The sequence below is a fragment of the Canis aureus genome, chromosome 6 (genome assembly GCF_053574225.1).
Source record: "Canis aureus isolate CA01 chromosome 6, VMU_Caureus_v.1.0, whole genome shotgun sequence".
Taxonomy (NCBI): Eukaryota; Metazoa; Chordata; class Mammalia; order Carnivora; family Canidae; genus Canis; species Canis aureus.
The window spans coordinates 7,241,414-7,261,566 of NC_135616.1; the positions used below are offsets into that span (position 1 = coordinate 7,241,414).

Genomic DNA, 20,153 nt, shown 5'->3' on the forward strand with positions numbered 1-20,153 from the left:
ATAAACCAACCTCTATAGTGTCTTACTCAACACAAAATGGGTTTATAGAGCAACAACATGACAAGTAGCTCCAGCATATTCCAGTAATTTCTGAAATGTTAATTCCCCAAAGGATATTCTTTGGTGACGCAGAAGAAGATTTTACAACAGTGGCAGATATTGCACTCATAATTTGAAAATATATAAATTCAAAATAAAAAAAGACTAATGCTTATAACATTTTTTTTCAAAAATATTTTTTTTTTTTTGCTGTACAGAAAAACGACTTGCTCAGAAATCACTAGTGTAATACAGTTCAAATAAAACCCTTTTTAAACACTGGCTTAAACCGGAGATTTCTTTAAGTATGATTATGTGATTTTTTCATAATGATCGTAAATATGAAGGTAAATGAAAAACCATTACTCTCCCTTTTGTACTAATATATTGTGTTAGCTAAAGAAAGGGATGCCAGATTCAAGTCTAATTACTTCTATTTCATTTCAGCTATATTTCTGTTTTCTTTATTGTTTTGCTGTCTGGGCTCCCAACCATTTCTTAAAAGATGCAATATTTCTTTATCAAGTAGCAACAGAAACGAGGTAAATAAATAATTCCTTACAAATTAAATGAAGTCAGTCATAAGAGTAGAGTGAAACCAATTATTACTCTCTTCTAACAGCAAGCATGTGGGGTGAGGAAAAAGAAGTATTAAATAAGAATGGCTCAAATCCAGGTCTTTCTGATAGTCTTCCTGCTGAGGATTTCATGCCCACCTGGGAAATAGTCAGGGCACTAGTTTCTTTAATGTGTCTAAACAGCTTGGACCTATTTTTATTTCCTGCTACTCTCACTTTTATGGGTAGGGGTTACACAGCTTTATCATAGACTGTTAAAAGCTGTCCCTCTTTTTTATATTGAAATCAAATTGACATATAACGTTGTGGAAGGATCAACAGTGCCGGACGTGTTGAGTTGATATATTTACATATTGCAGTAGGATTACCACCATAGCATCAGTAACACCTCTATCGGGTCACAGAATTATTTGTTAGTTGTTTTTGGTTTGTTTGGGGGTTCTTTGGTAGTAGGAATACTTAAGATCTAGTCTTTTAGGTACTTTGAAGTTTAAAATATAACTTGACTATAACTGACCATAATCACTATTTCTTACTTGTTCTCAATTTTAAAGTGCATCGGGGATGCCCGGGTGGCTCAGTGCTTAAGCATTTGCCTTCAGTGCAGGGTGTGATCCTGGAGACCCAGGATCAAGTCCCATGTCAGGCTGCCTGCATGGACCCTGCTTATCCCTCTGCCTGTGTCTCTGCCTCTCTCTCTCTCTCATGAATAAATAAATTAAATCATAAATAAATAATAAATAAATAAATAAATAAATAAATAAATAAATAAATAAATAAAATAAAGTGCATCGGCTTTATCCACATTACTCACAACATTAAAAATTATATTCATGAAGTCCTGCATTCATCTTTTCTTTTCTAGATGGAGAGTCCCAATCCTTTCTGTGTTATTTCTGGGAGGGAATTCTGCTTTCTGATATTTTCTTGAGCTGTCAGAAATTGAGGAAATGGAGATTTAGAAATCACTTTTGCACAGTGGTGGTCTCGGCTTTATTAGGAGGCCAGTAGGTAGGATTTCCCTGGAGTTTGATGGGTGCAAGGCTGATATTTGCAATGCTGTGTAACACTGAATCCTCCTTCGGCTACTGCATTCCTTGGGGAGTAGCTTCACCTTGCTCTGTTTCAGGCTTCTCGTGTATAAAATGGGGCTTTCTCGTCAACTAGAGTGTGAGGTTTTCATTGAGTAGGAGGTGAAAAGCCTAGACCCATAGCAATCACTCACTCAGTAAATGACAGCCCTGAGGTCCCCGGCTGGAGTGACACAACAACGCTAGGGGGACAGACAGCACACAGCAAACACTGTTGTCTCTCCTTCCTCCATGCAGTTCTCACAAACTAGTTTAGACAGTGGTGGCTGACAGGCTTGAAATGGTGGCACTTAAACCGAGTTCTCAAGCCAGGGCTTACTACAGAACCTCATTGCAGTTGGATCTCCCCCAGAAATGTGGTCTTAACTGATCAGTTAGGAATATTTCCATCAATACCAGTGAGTCTGCTACTTGGGCCCTGTCCACTCCTCCCCTCCCCCAAAGAAGGATGAGGTCATCTGCAGGATAAGACCTCCTTCCTTTTCCCTTAAGGGAAAGCAGCCTTGTCTGGAACCATCCTTTACTTTTGCTAATAACTTCCTCGGCCCACCCTCCTTCTATAAAAACCTTCCATTTTGTACAACCAACTCCTTGGAGCACCACTCTACTTGCTAGATGGGTCGCTGTCTGATTTAAGAATCAATGAATAAAGCCAATTAGCTATGCTTTTTAAAAAGAAAGAAAAGAAAGTGGGCATTTCCAGTTCCTTTGAGTTCCTGGCTGCTTGAGAGTGTCCTCCCTCTATACACAAAGAACAGAGTGGCTCCTTCTACTGTGCTGGTGTAGTGCTCTCTCTGCTTCAGAATGTGGCAGGCATGGACCACTGTGCTGGCACTGATGGTGGAGGGAAAGCCCGAGGCTCCTCCTCCCTCCTTCTTCCCCATATGTGTGTTCTTCTGCCTGGATCTCCATAAGACTCTTCTTGAAACTGAGGTTCTGTAAATTTATGAAAGTGTGTCTCAGCGTTGGTCATTCTGTCTCATTTTTTCCCCCAAGACACAGGTTTGTTGAATGAATTCATTCATCCAGCAAGTATATATTAAGCACCTACCGTGTGCTGTGAATATGGCAGTGAACAACACAGACAAAAGCCTTGTCGTTGCAGAGGTGACATTCTCATGGGAAAAGACAATCAGTAAGCATAATATAAAGAGTGAATTAAACACTGTTTGGAAGGGCGATCTGTGCTCTGAAAGAGGGTAAAGAGCCTACAGGATGGAGGTGGATTGCAATTTTAAATAGGCTGATTCAGAAAGGCCTGAGTGAAAAATAACATTTGAGCAAGGAGGTGAAGAAGAGGAAGGTGAGAGGCAGGTGGTTATTCTGGATGATGGAGGGTCAGGCAGGGGGAGAGGGAGAGCAGAGGGGAAGTCTCAAGACAGCCTGTGTGGTAGCAGAGGGGGTGGGAGGTAAAGGAGGGGAGACTGATGAGTCCCCAGGCCTTGACCCCACAGGACTCTGTGGCCAGCAGGGCTATATGGATTTCTCCCTGAGTGACATGAGAGCCATTGCAGGGTTTTGAGTGCAAGAAAAACCTGACGTGTGCCACGAAAGGAATATTTTGACAGTTGTGTATGGAATAGACTAGGGTATGGGAAGATTCAGCTCCTCCTTTTCTTCAGAAACACTTAAAAAAGTTCATTAGATCTTTCATTGTGTTTGTTCAATGTATCCTGTAGTTTCTTCAGAAATATGAGTTACACATATTTTGGGTTTCTTGGTCAGTATCTCACATCACTCATCTACCACTTTTACAGATCACTGCTTTCCCATTATCTTGGTAAGTTTCCCTCAAATTCATTCTCTGTTTATTTACTTGTTTGACAGATAGTTATTCAGGCCTTTGAGTGTGTTAATCACTGCACAAGACTGAAGTATCAAGGAGAGCAGATGGCAAAGCCCCTGCTCTGTAGACTCTTATCTTCTAATGGTGGTGACAGACAATACACCAAATAGACAAACACACATGATGATTTCACAACACGACAGTGCTATAAAGAATATAAAATGGGAGGAATGTTCTAGAAAGGAATGGGGGAGGAGCATTAGATACTTGGGTCAAAGGAGGTCTCCCCGAGGTGATCTCCAAACTGAGACCCATGTGATAAGAAGAAACCAGCCATATTCCTAGGCAGGCAAAGATGCTTCGAGGCAGCAGGAAGTTTAAAGAGGTGAGACACAGGAGCAGACTTGGCATGTTTGAGGACTGAAGAGAAGACAGCAAGGAGTGAGCAAGGGAGCAGTGGGGCAGCAAGTTCAGAGATGCAGGCAAGGAGGGAAATTGGCTTTCAGATTCACAGTGAAGGTAGTCATTGGAGGATTTTAAGCAGGACATGGATGTGGTATGATTTACATCACTTTCCACAGGCCAGGGTAGGGCAGGCTTTTTTAAACAAGAAAGACATAAAAAGACAAAAAAAAAAAAAAAGACATAAAAAGCAAATCATAAAGAAGATGTATAAATCTCACTGCATTAAAATTTAAAAATTCTATTATCAAAAACACGATTTAAAAAGTGAAGCCATAGCAGCAATGTCTGTAACAGCTGAGATGACCATTGACAGATGAATGCATTAAGAAGATGTGGTGTATATATACAATGGAATATTACCCAGCCATCAGAAAGGACGAATACCCACCATTTAATCGATGTGGATGGAACTTAGGGGTACTACGCTGAGTCCAATAAGTCAGTCAGAGAAAGACAATCATCATATGGTTTCACTCATATTTGGAATACAGGAAACAGCACAGAGGATCATAGGGAAGGGGGTGGAACTGAGTGGGAAAAAAATCAGAGAGGGAGAAAAACCATGAGAGACTCTCAACTCTGGGAAACAAACTGAGGATTGCTGGAGGGGAGGTGGGTGGGGGGATGGGGTAACTGGGGACAGGTATTAAGGTGGTCATGTGATGTGATGAGCACTGGGTGATGTATGCAACTGATGAATTATTGAACACTACATCTGAAACTAATGTGTTGACTAATTGAATTTAAATAAAAATAAATAAATAAATAAATGAAAAGTGAAGCAACAACCAGAAAACTAACCAGTGATTAGTGTATAATATATACATTTTTTCCCCAAAAATCAGTAGGAAGGAAAAAAATCAATGGAAAAAATGGGTTGAAGATGTGAAACTGGAAGTTAATAAGCATGTAAAAGATGCTCACTGTGATTGGTATTTATTTATTTATTATTTTTAAAGATTTTATTTATTTATTCATGAGAGACACACAGAGAGAGAGAGAGAGAGAGAGGCAGAGGGAAAAGCAGGCTCCATGCAGGGATGATGTGAGACTTGATCCTGGGTCTCTAGGATCCCGCCCTGGGCTGAAGGCAGCACTAAACCACTGAGCCGCCCGGGCTGTCCGTGATTGGTATTTAGATTTCAAAAGGCACAAGAGGCTATTTCACACCCAACTGATTGTTAAAAATTATTAGGCTAACAATATAAAGTGTTGGAAAGGATTTAGGGCAATAGGAGCCCACATGCTGCTGGGGGATGATAAATTGGTAAGACATATTTTGGAGAATTGTTCAGTAATCTTAAGAAGAGCTGAAGATGCTCATTCTCTTTAGTCCAGGAATTTTACCATGGAACATAGGTCTTAGATAAATTCTTGAGCATGAGACAGGGAAAGATCTTAAATATGTTCATAGCAGGTGCCTCAGGCTGTTTGGGCTGTTATAACAAAGCACCGTAGACTTCGTGCCTTATAAATGACAGACATTTATTTCTCATAGTTCTAGAGGCTGGAAGTTAGAGATCAGGGTGCCAGCATGGTCAAGTTTTGGTGAGAAATGTTCTGGTAGCAGATGCTGACTTTTTGCTGTACCTTCACATGGCAGAAAGGACAGGTGAGCTCTCTGGAACCTTTTTTATAAGAACATGAATCACATTCAGGATGGCTCCATCCTTATGACCTAATCGTCTCCCAAAGGTCCCACCTCCAAATAACATCACCTTGGGGATTAGGTTTCAACATACAGATTTTAGGGGAACACAAACACTCAGGCAATAGCAATAGAAAGAATTGTTTGAAATAATGAAAAAGAAAAAGAAACTAAATATCCACAGGAAGATGGATAAATTAATTTATATGTTTGGAATGCTATACAGCAGTGAAAAATGAATGAATGAGTCATAGGTATCAAAATGGCTTAATCTCATAAAAATACTTTGGAGTGCAAGAAAACTGCAGAAGAATACACTTAGTATGCTACTCATAAATAAAGTTTAAAATATACAAAAATTATGTGATGTTTAGAAAATCAAACACAAGGATAAAATATGCAGAAATATATATGAATGACAAACACAAAATTAAACTTAATGCTTACTTTTGATGGTGAAGAAAGGAAGAATAATGAGGGGGCTACTACCCAAAGGCTTTCACTAACTTGAAATATTCTATTTCTTAAGCTGCTCTATGGGTATATGGTAGACTTGGGGGGTTTAGGCTCTGTTGGCTTTACATTACAAAATGTTACCATAAGGGAAAAAGGGGAAACTGAATGGGGAAAAAACAGAGAAGATAAACCATGAGAAACTCTCATAGTTTGGAAACAAACAAACAGGATTGCTGGAGGGGAGGTCGGTGGGGGGATGGTGTAACTAGATGACAAGCATTAAGGAGGTCACGTGATGTGATGAGCACTGGGTGTTGTACGCAACTGATGAATTCTTGAAAACTACATCTGAAACTAATGATATACTATATGTTGGCAAATTGCATTTAAACTTAAAAGACAAAATGAATTATTATCATGAAATATTTAAGATCCAGAAACAGGCATAAATGGAAAAGATTCCTTAATCCACTTGTGGAAAGTGACAAGCAAGAGTGAAAGCAGAGATGACCAGTGGAGGATTGACTAGCTCATTAATCCATGCAAGAAATGGTGGAGATGGGGAAAAATCAAGGTAGTACCTACCAGACTTGGTAATACATTAGTGGAGTGAGTTGAAGACAGAAATCAAGCACAGTCCCTAGAATATTGGAGGAAGGGAATGGTGTAGGAGCTCAAGAGATAAAGAGGTTTAGGGTTGCATGCAGAGCATGAAGCTCAGTTTAGAATACATTAAATTTGAAATATTTAGTAGACATCCAAGTCAGAATGCCAAGTTGACAGTAGATATGAGTAGAGCTCAAGGACAGATGTATGCCTTTGGGAGTCATTAACATGTAGATGGCATGAGAATATCTGGAGACACATGCTAGGTAAAGTAGAGGAAACCCAGGAATGATGGATGGACATTGTACTATTGGCTGAGGAGGAGCTAAGACAGAAACTTAAAAAAGAGGTAAATGACATCAGAAGTTAAGTGACAGAATGATTATCAAGAAGGAAGGGGTTAATCTCACTAAAGTCAAGTAAAATGTGGACAAAGAAGTGTCAATAGAAGTGGTTGGATACCTTCGCAAGAGCTGTTTCATTGTTGTGATCAGGGCAAAATAGGGACTGGACTGATCTTAAGAGTAAATGGGAGGAAACAAGGATGGATCAACCCACCTATAAAAAATAAACAGCATACATATACAACTGAGGCCTTTGTGATACCCCTACCTCTATCACTTCCCTTTCATCTCAGAGTGAATCACTGTTTTGAAACTGGTGGTTTTTCCACCATGTTTTTTTATTTTCATATGCATTTGTATGCATATTTATGCAGTTAAGATGATTTGTGTTTCTAAGGTTTGTACAGCTGCTACCATATTTGACATGTCCATGTGCAACTTGACTTTTTTTACTTTGTGCAAAAAGATTGAGATATAGTTACATGGCACCTGCAGATTTGTAGATTGGCTATTTGTAACTGCTTTATAGTGTTCTATTTATCAATATAAGATAATGTATTCCTTTATTCCTCTATTTATGAAGAGTTAGTTGGGTTTCCATTTTTGTTGTACAGGACTCCTTGGACTCACATTCAAAGTTTCTCTTGTTCACATACCTAGAACTTGAATTTCTAAATTTCTATATTGTAGGTGTCTTGGTCTGCTCAGGCTGATACAATAAAATACTGCATACTGTTGGGGAGGCTCAAACAATGGAAATTAATTTTCTCACAGTTCTAGAGGCCAGAAGCTGGCGATGAGGCCAGCATGGTCACTTTTCTGGTGAGAGCTCTCTTCCTGACTTGCAGACAGCCACATTTCTGTTGTGTTTTCACATGACAGATCTCTCTCATTCTCTCTCTCTCTCTCTCTCTCTCTCTCTTTTTCTTACAAGCCACAATCCTACAGGATTACAGCCCTACTCTTATGACTTCATTAGGTCCTCATTAGGGGTTAAAGCTTCAACATCAAAATTTTAGGGTGGCTAGAGACATGATTGGGCATTTTTAACTTCCCTAGATATTACCAAATTGCCCTCCAGAATGTTTGTGCTAATTTACACTCTCATAAACAGAGTAAATACTTACCCTTTTAAATGGGACATGAAAGAAATAAAAATTTTAAATTTTGGGGCAAATTGATACCTGAAATTGGAAACTCCTAAGACATGAATATGAATGGGATTCCAGATTCTAGAAACGGTGAAATAATAGAGTGTACAGAACCACATCTCTGGGAAATACTTCAAGTGATATGCAGGCAATTTCATAATCAGATAGAGAGAGCATCCAAACACCACATGAATGTTGAATATGCAGCATTGCCCAGACATCATCCTATCATGGCACTCAGTTGACCTGGCACACCTAGACTGTCTCATGAAGACTGCTCTGTGCAGTGCAGGCTGGGAAATTCTAGACCAGAGCACTGCAAAAGCAGACACCAGCCCAGAGTCTCAAATACCCATATTCTCAGCCCCTGGGACACACATCATGTTGTACTGATCAAGACTGACCATGTCATACTTGGTCAAGAACTCAGGAGGTTCAGAGATCACTGAATGGAGATGATCCTTTCCGGATTTGCTGGTTTCTTGCTAAGGTTCCCATTGAATAGTACCCTGTAGCCTTCTTTTCCATACTTGGGTCCCTTGGTTTTCTATCAGTTACTCCAGCCCTCTTGATCTTCCCTTTGTTTCACGGGCTAGAGTCCTGCCCACCTGGTGTGGTCTTCTGACAGCTCCCACATGCAGCCTCAGTTTCCTCTTTTGCCTTCAGTGTATCCTGGCTACCTTAGGTCTGACCCATGCTGCTGTCCAACCCATTTAATAAATCGTGTGATGGGTTCCTACTGAAAGTTATGAAGAATGAAATGAACAAGAAACACAGAAGTGAATTGTGCACTCAGACATGAAGGATGGAGGGGGATAGGAGAGATGGCCAGGCATTCTAGGTGAGAGCCTAGCCTTTAGCAAAAGGGTCATAGTTCTGGAATCGACGAGGCATGGTAAGCTACGTGAAGCCGAATGAGAAGGCTGAGGACAGCGACTGAAGGACAGACCAGGTGCCAGGTGCTATCAAAAAAAGCATCGATCTAGCAGGCTAGTATGCATCTCTGGAATGGCTGGAATGTTGGTGGCAATTAAGGTAAACAGTACCCAATTAAGAAGAGTGTGGTTTGGATGACATAGATGGCATAGCAGAGGGTCCTAAGTGGTGGAGAGGAACAGTAGCAGCAGGATGCAGGGCAGGGAATCCTCAAGAAAGTGAGGCCACAAATGGCTTTGGGCAGATCTGTGTGAGGGAGCCATCCCCACCATCCAGCTGGGGATTAGGAGAGAGAGGCTCAGGCCCTCGGAGTAGAGGCGGGAAAGTAAAGGTCCTTTCAGGAGTCACAGGCAATGAGGCAACTCACCAGGAACCCACGTTTCACGTAGAAGAGTGGGAGGCACAGGGTGAGCCCGGGGCCCGGGCCACGCTGGGCCTTAGTAGTGACCCAGAGCACCCTGGTAGGAGTCTGACTACAGTGTGGTCCTCGAAGACTGACGTATGTGTCATTTTCGATTTGGATGGTCCTGGGGAGATGAGGGTGGCCCTACCTGCAGGTGGGGATCAGTAGGTCACAGCTGTGGCTGGAAGAGATGCCATGGCTGAAACGAGTCAAATGGTGACTCATTTCAATGACTCAGGGGACCAACTCCACTCTGGGGTTCAACAGACCTACACACAGATCCCCAATCCTCCCACAAAGGAAGGTGTTTTTGCAGTTGAGAGAAGCAGGAGGAGACAGATGTTAGTAAGAAGAGCAAATATGTTGATAAATACGATTAAAGTCAGCTAAATAGAAAATGTTGGAAGTCAAATTGTTTTCAGAAGCAGTTTGCAGTGTTTATATACACTGCCACAGCCTTATGGTTGCTTTTCAAATGTTGTGCCTTGACCAACATAGATCTAAGTATGAATCATATGTTGTATTTCTTAAAATATAAAAGCAGGGGCATTCTGTAGGATCTGGTGACAATTACAAAAATGTAGTGCAATACTGACAAGTTCTTTGCTCATCTCAGCATGCTGGGCTGCCTTGCATAGGCATTTCAAGACTTTAATTGACCTTAGAGTTAACTAAATTGAGAGCACTTAAAAAAATAGCTTACTGTAGAAATACTGTCTATGGGTTATATCAACCACAAACTTCTCTGAGATTCTGGTAGCTTCTTTTATCAGCTTCCCCGACGAAGGGTGGAAGAGATGTCACATGAAACAGGGAGGTGTTTACTGGGGACCATAATAGGGCTTTTGGCATATATGAGCCCTTTTGCTCTTTTCTTCAATTCAGGCATTTCAGTGACTTTAAATAATAATAGTAATTATAGTCTATGTCTAGACAGCAGCCTTCCCCCTTTGTGTAATGAGAACTGTGAAAGTCTTTTGACTCTCACGCTCCCAATTCCTCTGGAAATAAGAGGAAATATCAGTTGCCATGCAGAAGTTCTCATATGTTCGGGGGGTGGGGAGGTAGCACATGACCCTGACCTGCAGTTATGCTGGGATCTGAATCCTCTGTACCAGTGGTGGGGGTGCCACCCCTTTGCCCAAGCACTGCTTTGCATCTACAAATCTGCTGTATTTGATTAAATCTAGGATGCTGCTAATTGTAGAATGTGCCATTATTCTATGTGCCACTAATTTAAAAAGTTGCTGCCAGTTCTAATTGTAAAATGCTATCAACACTCAAGCACACCCTGCTTTCAGGGATGTGACTATGTGAAAATGGGAAGAAGTAGAAATGGATCTGAGAACCAATGGAAAATAGTATTTCTGCTATTCTGTGGAGTGTCCTGGAGGTAAAGGAGCAAGAACCTTAGCAGAGCCTGAACTTTCAAAGAGTTGCAGGAGAAGTTACAGTTCGGTACAAGTCCATGGAGCCTGGAGCAAAAAAACTCAGCGGGTAGGATGAAGGCGTTTCTGGGGACATGACCTAAGGAAGGCCTGAGTGTCAGCGCCTACTGGAGTCTCTCTGTGATGTGGAGGAGGGGCTGCCATGAGGAGAGGGTGGCCGTTGGCCCCTACCTTGTGGTCAGACAGCAGCAGGTGCTTCTGAAGGCAAGGTAGGGGCAGAAGGCAAGCTCCAGACTGGGCTTAAGGTGGGCTTTCGCGGGCCCTCTCATCACCCATAACTCTCTCCAGGAACCTGATCCTAGCTCTTCCTCCCCATCATCGCTCCAATCAGAAACCAGCTTTCTTATAAGTTCGTATATTTTTTAAAAACATTTTGAAAAATTATTGCTCACAGGTGTCCTCACTTGCTTCTCCCAGGATTGGATCCCTCCTCTTCTCGGATATATTACTGTAAGTCTCTGATGAGCTGGCTCACTCATGCACCTCTGTCCTTAGTGTCTGGTCCACATAGGGCAGGGACTCAATACGAGTCTATTGCATTGAACTAATATTTCCTTTGCTTCCTTCTTGCATCCTTCTTTTGCGGGACTTGCTATCAGGCTGGCCATCGGTGAGTCCAATGAGTAAAGAAGCCAATGAGACTGATCTGCAAAGGGAGAAAACGAGAAAGCTCTCTCATTGTCAGGGACATCTTCCTTCTCCATGGTGGGAACCACTGGTGCTTCCAGTCAAGGCCAGGAAAAGGAAGGGACTCATAGGAAAGGTGGGGCTGCTCTAGGGTTCAAATCTCATGCCCAGGGACTTGCCAGCTTACAGAGCCTATGTTTGTGCTCCAGCAACAAACTCTGCTGACTCTCTCCAGCAGAAAGTCTCATGTTCGGAAAGCCTGTTGGCAGGTGACCTTCCCCATGGTCTTTTTGACACAGGGGCTATGTGTTCTAATTTAGGGCCAAGGCCTGAGCAAGCCGATGGCGCACTGCTTAGTTAAGGCCTTGCTTTGGTCAGGACAAGCAGAATCAGACAAAAACAAAACCCACGTTTCTATGTGGAAAGGACAGTCCAACTATAATAATTTAGAGCATCTTTTGGGGTAAAAAATCCCCCCAAAAAAACAAAACCTGACCCCAAAACAATAAGCCCATGTCCCTAAAACGAAAATCCCTGGCCTTTATCTGCATGAGTTTCCATCATGTCCTTTCTCAAGGAGAAGGTGCAGAGTCTAGAAGGAGCAGTGTAAATCCCTGAAATAGATGGGAAAGGGCCTGTGGACCTCAGGGAGTAAGGGCCCCTGGGTGCAGAGGCCAGCCTTGAGGTCAGAAGGGCTTGGCTTGGGACCTGAAGTTTACTATCTGCTGACTGAGCAGCTCCTGGCAGGTGCCCTTATCCCTCTGAGCTGCCGTTTCTCCTCCACAGTGATACTGCCAGACCTCTCATCCCGAGAGCAGACTGTGCCAGGCCCTACACTCAGTGCGATAGGTTTCATCAAGCTCAGGAGTGGGTACCTGGAAGGCTCAGTAGGTTAAGCATCTACCTTCGGCTCAGGTCATGATCCCAGGGGCCTGGGATCGAGCCCCTACATCGGGCTTTCTTCTCAGCAGGGAGTCTGCTTCTCCTCCCACCACCTCCTCCACTCCTGCTCTTGCACATGCACTCTCAAATAAATAAATCTTAAAAAAAAAAAAAAAAAAAAAAAGCCTTGAAGGTAGGTAGCATCATACCCTCATTTCCCAGAGAAGGTGAAAACCTGCCCACATCACCCTGCCTCAAATGTAGTCAGTCCACGCCCTGGCAGGTATGACATCTACTATGTAGAGCTGCAGTGGAATAGACCTAAAGCATCTGGCTTCTGGTAGGACACTCGGCTGTTACCTACCACCTACCACTACCCCACCTCTGCCACTGGCCAGTCCCTCCTTTTGACTGATCGTGTATGTTTGAAGAAAATGAGGAGCTATGAATCTGCTAGCACTGATAATCAGAAGAGCTTCCTCTTGATTATCTATAATGAATCAAAGGTGTCACTGATTTATTGCCTGCAGCTTAAATTCCATTTAGAGCGCTGAAAATTAAGCATTGGGAAGCCGTTCACAATCACATCCTCTCTTGGTAAGATAAAAAGTTATTAATTTATTAAGTTATTAATTTCCTAATCCTGTCTGGTATTTCAGACACTGGATGTAGCAACTTTGTCCACACAGAAAGCAACTTTGAGAGACAGGTAGTTCCTTCTTCTGATATAAGATGACACTCTGTTTTGTCTTTAAAAAGGATCTTCCTGGTAAGGAGCCCGTAAGACTGTATTGTGAAATGAAGCCAGGTAGCAGCTAGACTGGCAGCCCAGATATCTGTGGAGAATTAACTTGTCAAAATACAATCCAATTATTAGACATACTGCTTTTGTTTCCCTCCTTTGTCTTTATACCATTCCAAATTTAAACCAAGTCAGGCAACATGAAAGGGGGTTTAGGGGTGACATGAGCAAGTTGGTAAATGAAAAGAGTCTCTCCTAGCCATTGCCGAACACTTTGAAACTTTAAAAAAAAAAATTAAAGCGAATCAGTCACTTTTATTCCAGGTATACATGCTCTGCCCACATGCGTAAGAACAAAACAAAATAATACAAACAAATAGAAGACATATGACACTTAACTATGTAGTAGTGTTTGTTGTTTGGGTTGTTATGACAACACACAAGACTTCCTGAACTTAAAAAATTATAACAAGCTATGTTGATATGATCACACCTTCAAATAAGCAACTGGATGATTTCACTTTGATTTCTGTGAGCTTAAGAACTTAAAATTATCCCTAGCTCCCAGGTGTTCGTGCTTGTAAGTCAAACATCATTTGACCTTTGCATACTTCTACCAGTATATCCTGTTATAATTATTCTTACTGAAGTATGATGGATACAGAATTGAAACTCTATCACTTGCTGCAAGTCGTGCATTGATCCCATCTGAGCCCCTGATGGCGGCTCCGGCCGGGCTCAGCCGAGCAAAGCTGCTGTTCTGCACCGTGAGTGTTCTTCTCCCAGCTCAGAGCAGAGCCCAAGTCACTAACGGGGCACCCTGCAATGTGCACCAGCCGGAGAGTGAGCTGCACCCAACGATATTATCATGGAATGTGAATGGCTGTGACTTCCTGAACTAGAAATGATGCCCTTTGCTAAACGGCCTAGAGAAAACCTCTTTTATTTAACCATGTGTCTTTCAACTGACAGAAAATGCATGACTGGTTTCATCTAATTACTTAAATATTGATCATTTGTTAAATTGAAAAAATTTTAAGGCACTCCTCAAAAAATGACACGATTGTCTAACACGTTGGTGATGAGTAACATATATGGAAAAAGAAAAAAAAAAAGCGGCCTGAGCAACCATAATGGAGAGCATCACAACCACACAGTTTTAGAAAACATGTGTTTGGGGTTTTTGTTTTTGTTCTCATATTCAGACCCTTTGTCCAACGCGCAAGTTCCTGCTTTACTTCCTGGAGGCACGGATACGTACTTCCTTAGAGCTGCTTCCCTGGGAGCACAGAAACTAGCCGGAGTCCAAACAAATATAAAATAATAAGGATGTCAGATCAGAAAGGATTTGTGGGCCACCCTGGTTGGGTGGCCAAGATGACAGAGAGGCAAAGAGCCCTGGACAGCCCCGCCTCCTTTCCAGAGATGCCTGCAAAAGCTACGTGTCCCAGGCTTTGATGCTCAGTTCCCCAAAAAACAAATTACAGAAATTATTCTGCACTTGCAAGACTACAGACAAGCAAGCTCCAGAAAAGGAGGCTTCCTTCCTGCAATCAGGTTTTGCTCCCAAACCATAAGATGGGAAACAAAATATTTCAGCAAACCAGCTCCCCGAAGAAGAGCTTTCTCCCTTCTTCCCTCCGGGGCTCAGTCCCCTGAGTCTCGCTTGGTGTAGTCACAACGTTTTTGGATAATATGCGTTCCGTTTCCATGTGCGTGCTTTTCCACATATGCTACAGATGAGCACCAGAAATTTCTCTGAGCACATAGAATCTTTCAAAGGAGACAGAGAAACAAGGTCTATACAGATTTGGGAGATCACTCCCTTTTTGCCCACATGGGAGATTGATTACCTACTTACAACCGCAATGTGTGCGGAGCATTCTTCATTGTAGAACAAGCAGCTGACATGCCGCTGCTGGTGCTTGCTGAGCCAAATATCACGAAGACAGTAAAGAAAGGGACTGTCACTTCAGACAGAAGATGTAATCTGCTCTCACATTTTTCCTCTTGGCAAAGGTATACACATTTTGTAAGCAGGGGTAGATCCTGCTAAAAGCTCTCTCCATGCCGTTTCAGAAACACTGAATAATGGTGTATCTGGGCCTTTTCGTACCATTTTCTGCCATTGAATCCAGTTCGCATTATCTTGCGACTGACTCATTCCAAACACAAGTCAAAACGGCTGCTGCAAAGATCGCAATTTCACTCCTGCAAAGTGTTCTCAAACTTGTGTTTCTCTCTCGTTTCTAAAACACAGTGTGAATGTCTTTGTGGGAGCTTTAGTATTGAGAGTCTGGCTGAAGCAAAATGAAACGGCTTCACGCTGGCTAGAGTTCAGCAGTTAACATTTTTGAAAACGCCTTTAGAGGGAGCGCAGCTGAAAGAGACAGGAATGTACATTCCCGGGCCATCAAAGGAGCAGAGGGGCCGGCGCAGGCCTCAGAAGGCGCCCCCATCCGCAGGAGCGCTGGCGGGGGAGGGGGGAAGAAAAGCTTTCTTGGGGCTACTGTTCCAGAATTTTTCACTGGGCGTACAAAGAGACAAGAGAAACTGAGCTCTGACAAGGACATTGCTACAGCAAACCCAGCTTCAGGAGATTGCTTTATATGGGTCTCTGCTGCTCCTGGGAGAGGGGGGAGGCTGATTTACATGCAGGGGATAAGTGGGGGGGGGGGGGAGGGCTCCAGCCCAGCACCCTGCCCACGTGGCCTGAACCGAGCAGCCACTAGATGTCTGGGGCCTCAGGAAGGAAATGCGGGCCTGTGCGGTCTGTGCCTTTGAAACGGCCAGGGTTGCCTGGCACGCAAGCGACAACGGCGAACGGGGCGCATGGAGTTCTCTGGAAGCACCACGGGTGCTGCAGGCTGTGAGGTCCGCGTACCTGTTGCCTGTCCACAAAAAGACCTGGTGGTTGAGCCCCGCAGCTCTGGAAAGGCTAACTAGGCGCAAACGTCCCTGCTGCTGTGCTACTGGTGTCTCTGCCGGGCCTGGGGCTGTCGCCTTGTCACACAGGCAACTCTCCGCTCCAGCTCACACCTGAGCGCAGGCAGGTGAGCGAGAAGTAGCCCAGGGGGCGGCCCACGCGGGTTTAGGGGCCGCCACCTCCCCTCGGGATGACAGAGAACACTTGCCTCCTCAACAACGGATAAGGACATTTTTACCTCCGTGCTCAAAACGAGATTTGACAATTCTTGGCAAGTGACTATTAAAGAAAGAGCAGATTTAAATATCAATGATTTTAAAAGGAAAAATTAGCTGACCTCTTAGAAAAGAATTGCGATGAGATGGGAAGAGGCCTACCTCTTTAGAGAACTTGCTGGAAAAGATTTCAAAGGGTTATTGTCGTGTTTTTGTTTCCAGTAATAACAGCTCTACAAAAGCAATGTAAACTATGAATAGAAATAATAATATGGAGTAATCCAGTCACAGGGAGAATGCTGGAAGCTCATAGTCCCGTTTCCTTTTGGTCCAATTTTAGATTTTCCTATACAAGAGAAATAACAAGGATTGTGGTGAAAACTCTTTTTCTCTCTCCCTTTCAAAAACATTTACTCCATAATTAGAATTTTTGATTCCATACTAATGAAGTGATACGGATGCAGGGATATTTGAAATTCATAGCTAATTCATAAATATCATCTTGCCAAGAATTTCAGTCTCTCCCCCAGGAGACCTCTTTATATAGAGCACAAAACTCAGCAAACCTGCTTCGGGCTTGGATATTTTAGCTTCTTTGTGCCTGATGTTGGGTCAACTGACACAGAAGTGAATCTATCAGAGTCTTGGCCCCGTTAGGTGCCACTTTGGTGGGCATTGCTAGAAGCCGAGTCCTAGTGCCAGTGGTTAGGAAATTTGGGGGTATGGGGGTAGAATCAAGGCTGGAGAGGTTGGGAAGATTCTAATTCACTTCCAGTAAATATCTATTTCCTCATTTCCAAAGGAGGTCATGATCATATTCCCCCTGCCCTGACATTTTTACCTCCCAGAACCAGCTACCAGATTACTAGAAACCAGAACCCTGTATAGCCCAGCGACCACTGAAATTATTCAAACTATCCAACCCTAAGTTCACTTAGTGCACCTACCCTGCCTTCCCCATTCCTTCTCTAGAAAACCCCAGATGGGCCCTAGACCACACTCTGCTCCCTTCATTTTTGTCTCCTGATGGACCTGGTGCTTCTCACGTGGCTCTGCATGACTCAGTGTGCGTTCTTGTTATAGGGATCCGTGAGTGTAAATTTCTTCCTTCATGACAAATCATTTCTGTGTCTTCTGTCCTATTATACTTGATTGAAACAAATCAGTACATTTTAACTCCACAGGGTGACTGATCACGTGAGGCCCAGTGGTGGCTCCTGTCTGTCCTGTTCCTACGTAATGCAGTTGTGGAAGATCAGGTGTGCAGACCCTTGAGCTGCAGTTCCAGTAATGGGGATGGGGGGTGGCACCCAGGAATTTTCATGTAATTCTGCTGAGGAAGATCTAAGTATCAGAGCTGACAAATGCAGGATGAGGAAAATCTAGCCATGGGAAGCAGAATTGGTAGAGTCAGGTCAAGAAGAGAGTCCTCACTTAAAATATGCCTCCTTTTTATGCAGCAATTCCAAGTCTGGAAATTTATCACAAGGGAATAACAAGACATGCACAAATACCCTTGAAAATCTTTTCATATTGCACATTATTTGTAATAAAAAGAAGGAACTAGCCTAGATGGGCTGCGATTGATTTAAGTATGTAATGATACAGTCATATGATGCATTACTTAGCAGGGTTCCATGTCATTGAAAATAATAAGATATGTTAATTAAAAATCAGTTAATAAAACAGTATTAAGTTACAATCCCTTTTCATAAAATAAACATAGAAATATACACAGAGATTGAAAACTGGGGTTACTGCTGGGTCATGTCATTACACTTATTTTGTATGTGTGCTAATTTTCCTGCATTTTCCAAATTCTGTATAGTGAACGTGTAATCATAATTTGACGCAATTATTCTCTGGCATACAGGCTGGGTTATTCCTAGAGCAGAATAGGAAAACCCCAAGTACCTAGGAGATGCCCACAGAAGGAATGCAGACAATGAGATACCCTTCCCCCAAAGATTGGAGAAGTTCTATATTGATGGCTTTGTAAATAGTGGGAGTTCAATAAACCCCAGGCAGTGTGGTTTTAGGACAAAACATGGTACAAGTTTATTTCCAAACCCCACCTGCTAGCAGCTAAGAAGTGCCTATACAGGGAGGGCTTCCTGGCTCTGAGATGAGGCCCGGTGGCACTTGTGACAGGAGACTCCCTGGGCCACGGAGGTGTTACTGAGCCCAGGCAGAGACTGGGATGCTGTGGCAATGCTCCAGTCGGTGTAGAGAACTCATAATTAGCAACAGCGGGATTAAGAAGCAAGGAGCCCCCCCCCCAAAAAAAAGAAAAAAAGGGAGGAAACATAACCTGCCAGCCAAAGGCAAGAATAATCCCCCCACCAGATCATCCATCTCTTAATAACCAAGGGGTGATAATACTTATGTTAAATACACTTTAAAAGGAATGAATGCAAAGAACACAATAATTTGTAAAAAAAAAAAAAAGGGTCAGCATAAGAACATAGGGTAGTTAATCCATCTACAAGGAAAGGAAATCAATACTGATCAATTCATTTCAAGGTAAGATCTCCATTTTCATTGGGAATCAAATCTTTCTCAAATTTAAGGACGTGGGTAGCAGAGGCTCTTGCTTTTCAATCCCTCCAGGGTGCTCAGGGGAATAAAAAGACCTGGGAAACTCAGAGGCGTATGAAATGAATGCTCAGCAACTACTTGTTGCATGTGATTGAAGTCATGTTTATTTTTTATACTCACTAAGAATTACTATTAGAATGTGGGTCCCCCATATTTTCAGTCTGCTAGATTCACAAGGCAGCTACTTCCTGACAAATAACCTGTGACAATTTCATAACATAGGGTTCTGAAACCTCATTAGACTACACGTGTGGTGCAGCTGAAGCGCTCACTGGTTTCCAAGGGTTTGCGAAAATGTAATTAGGCAAACCACAGGTGTCTGCAAATGTGGTGCTTTTGCTCCAGACGGGTGGAGTCTCAGGGTGCCCCAGCGCTTTCACGGGGATGGTTGACTCTCAGTGTCAGCAACTCACACACCTAAGATGGTCTTTTTGCTCTTGCAAGAGAAAGTACTGCCAAATGGATGGATTAAATGATGGATGACTACTGGGTTTGGTTACACCCCTGTGTGTGCCATCAAATGCTGGGACATTTGGGGGCTACAAAATAGATGCATGGTTGTGGTCACTGATGCCTGTGCCTTGGCAAGACGAATCTGTCAGTCAGACTGGCTATAGGTTCTCAGCAGAAAATACCATCTGTTGGCCATCATCTGGCCATTCGGATCAGAAGTGAATCTTTTAATGGATGTTAGATCTACATGCTGGTGAAGCAAATGGTAATAGGTGGAAGCAGATGAGGTACCAATACGCTGTCCAGACCATGCAAGTAAAGTTCCGGGTTAAACGGAACCATTGCAATGTGCTATGGTTGAAGAAAGCATAGGCTTTGGAATCTGACAGATTTGAATTGGGCTCTGGATACAACATCTAGCACCTTCATGATCCATTTAGATGCTATATATTTACGTCTTTGAGCCTCAGTTTTCTCTTCTGTCAAATCAGAGTAATAGTATTTTCCTTATGAAGTTTTAGTGAGGATTAAGTGGCATGATATATGACAAGATTATTTTGAGAATTAATTGATGTGTACCCCAAAATTCTCTCTCTCTCTCTCAATCTCTCTCACACACACACACACACATGTACACACTGTCTTATACCTTGTTTATGTTTTAATGATCAGATAATACTGAAGCCTCTTAGCCCCAAATGAAAGTTGAACCAGGAAAAAGAAGAGGTGAAATTCTTGCCTTTTAATGCAAACAAAGCA

The 20,153-nt window shown here is 42.7% G+C and overlaps 2 long non-coding RNA genes across 2 annotated transcripts in view; one reads left to right on the top strand and one right to left on the bottom strand.

Moving 5' to 3' along the window:
• Positions 1–20,153, bottom strand: part of LOC144315463 (uncharacterized) — a 76,172-nt gene that overhangs the window by 23,019 nt on the left and 33,000 nt on the right. Inside the window, exons 9-10 of the long non-coding RNA XR_013381169.1 lie at positions 11,344–11,597; positions 1,432–1,549 (exon numbers count right to left, since the gene is read on the bottom strand). This is a non-coding gene — a long non-coding RNA (uncharacterized LOC144315463). The remainder of the gene's footprint in view (positions 1–1,431; positions 1,550–11,343; positions 11,598–20,153) is intronic.
• Positions 15,403–18,034, top strand: LOC144315464 (uncharacterized). Its single transcript, XR_013381170.1, has 2 exons — positions 15,403–16,255; positions 17,528–18,034. It is a non-coding gene; the product is annotated as an uncharacterized LOC144315464 (long non-coding RNA).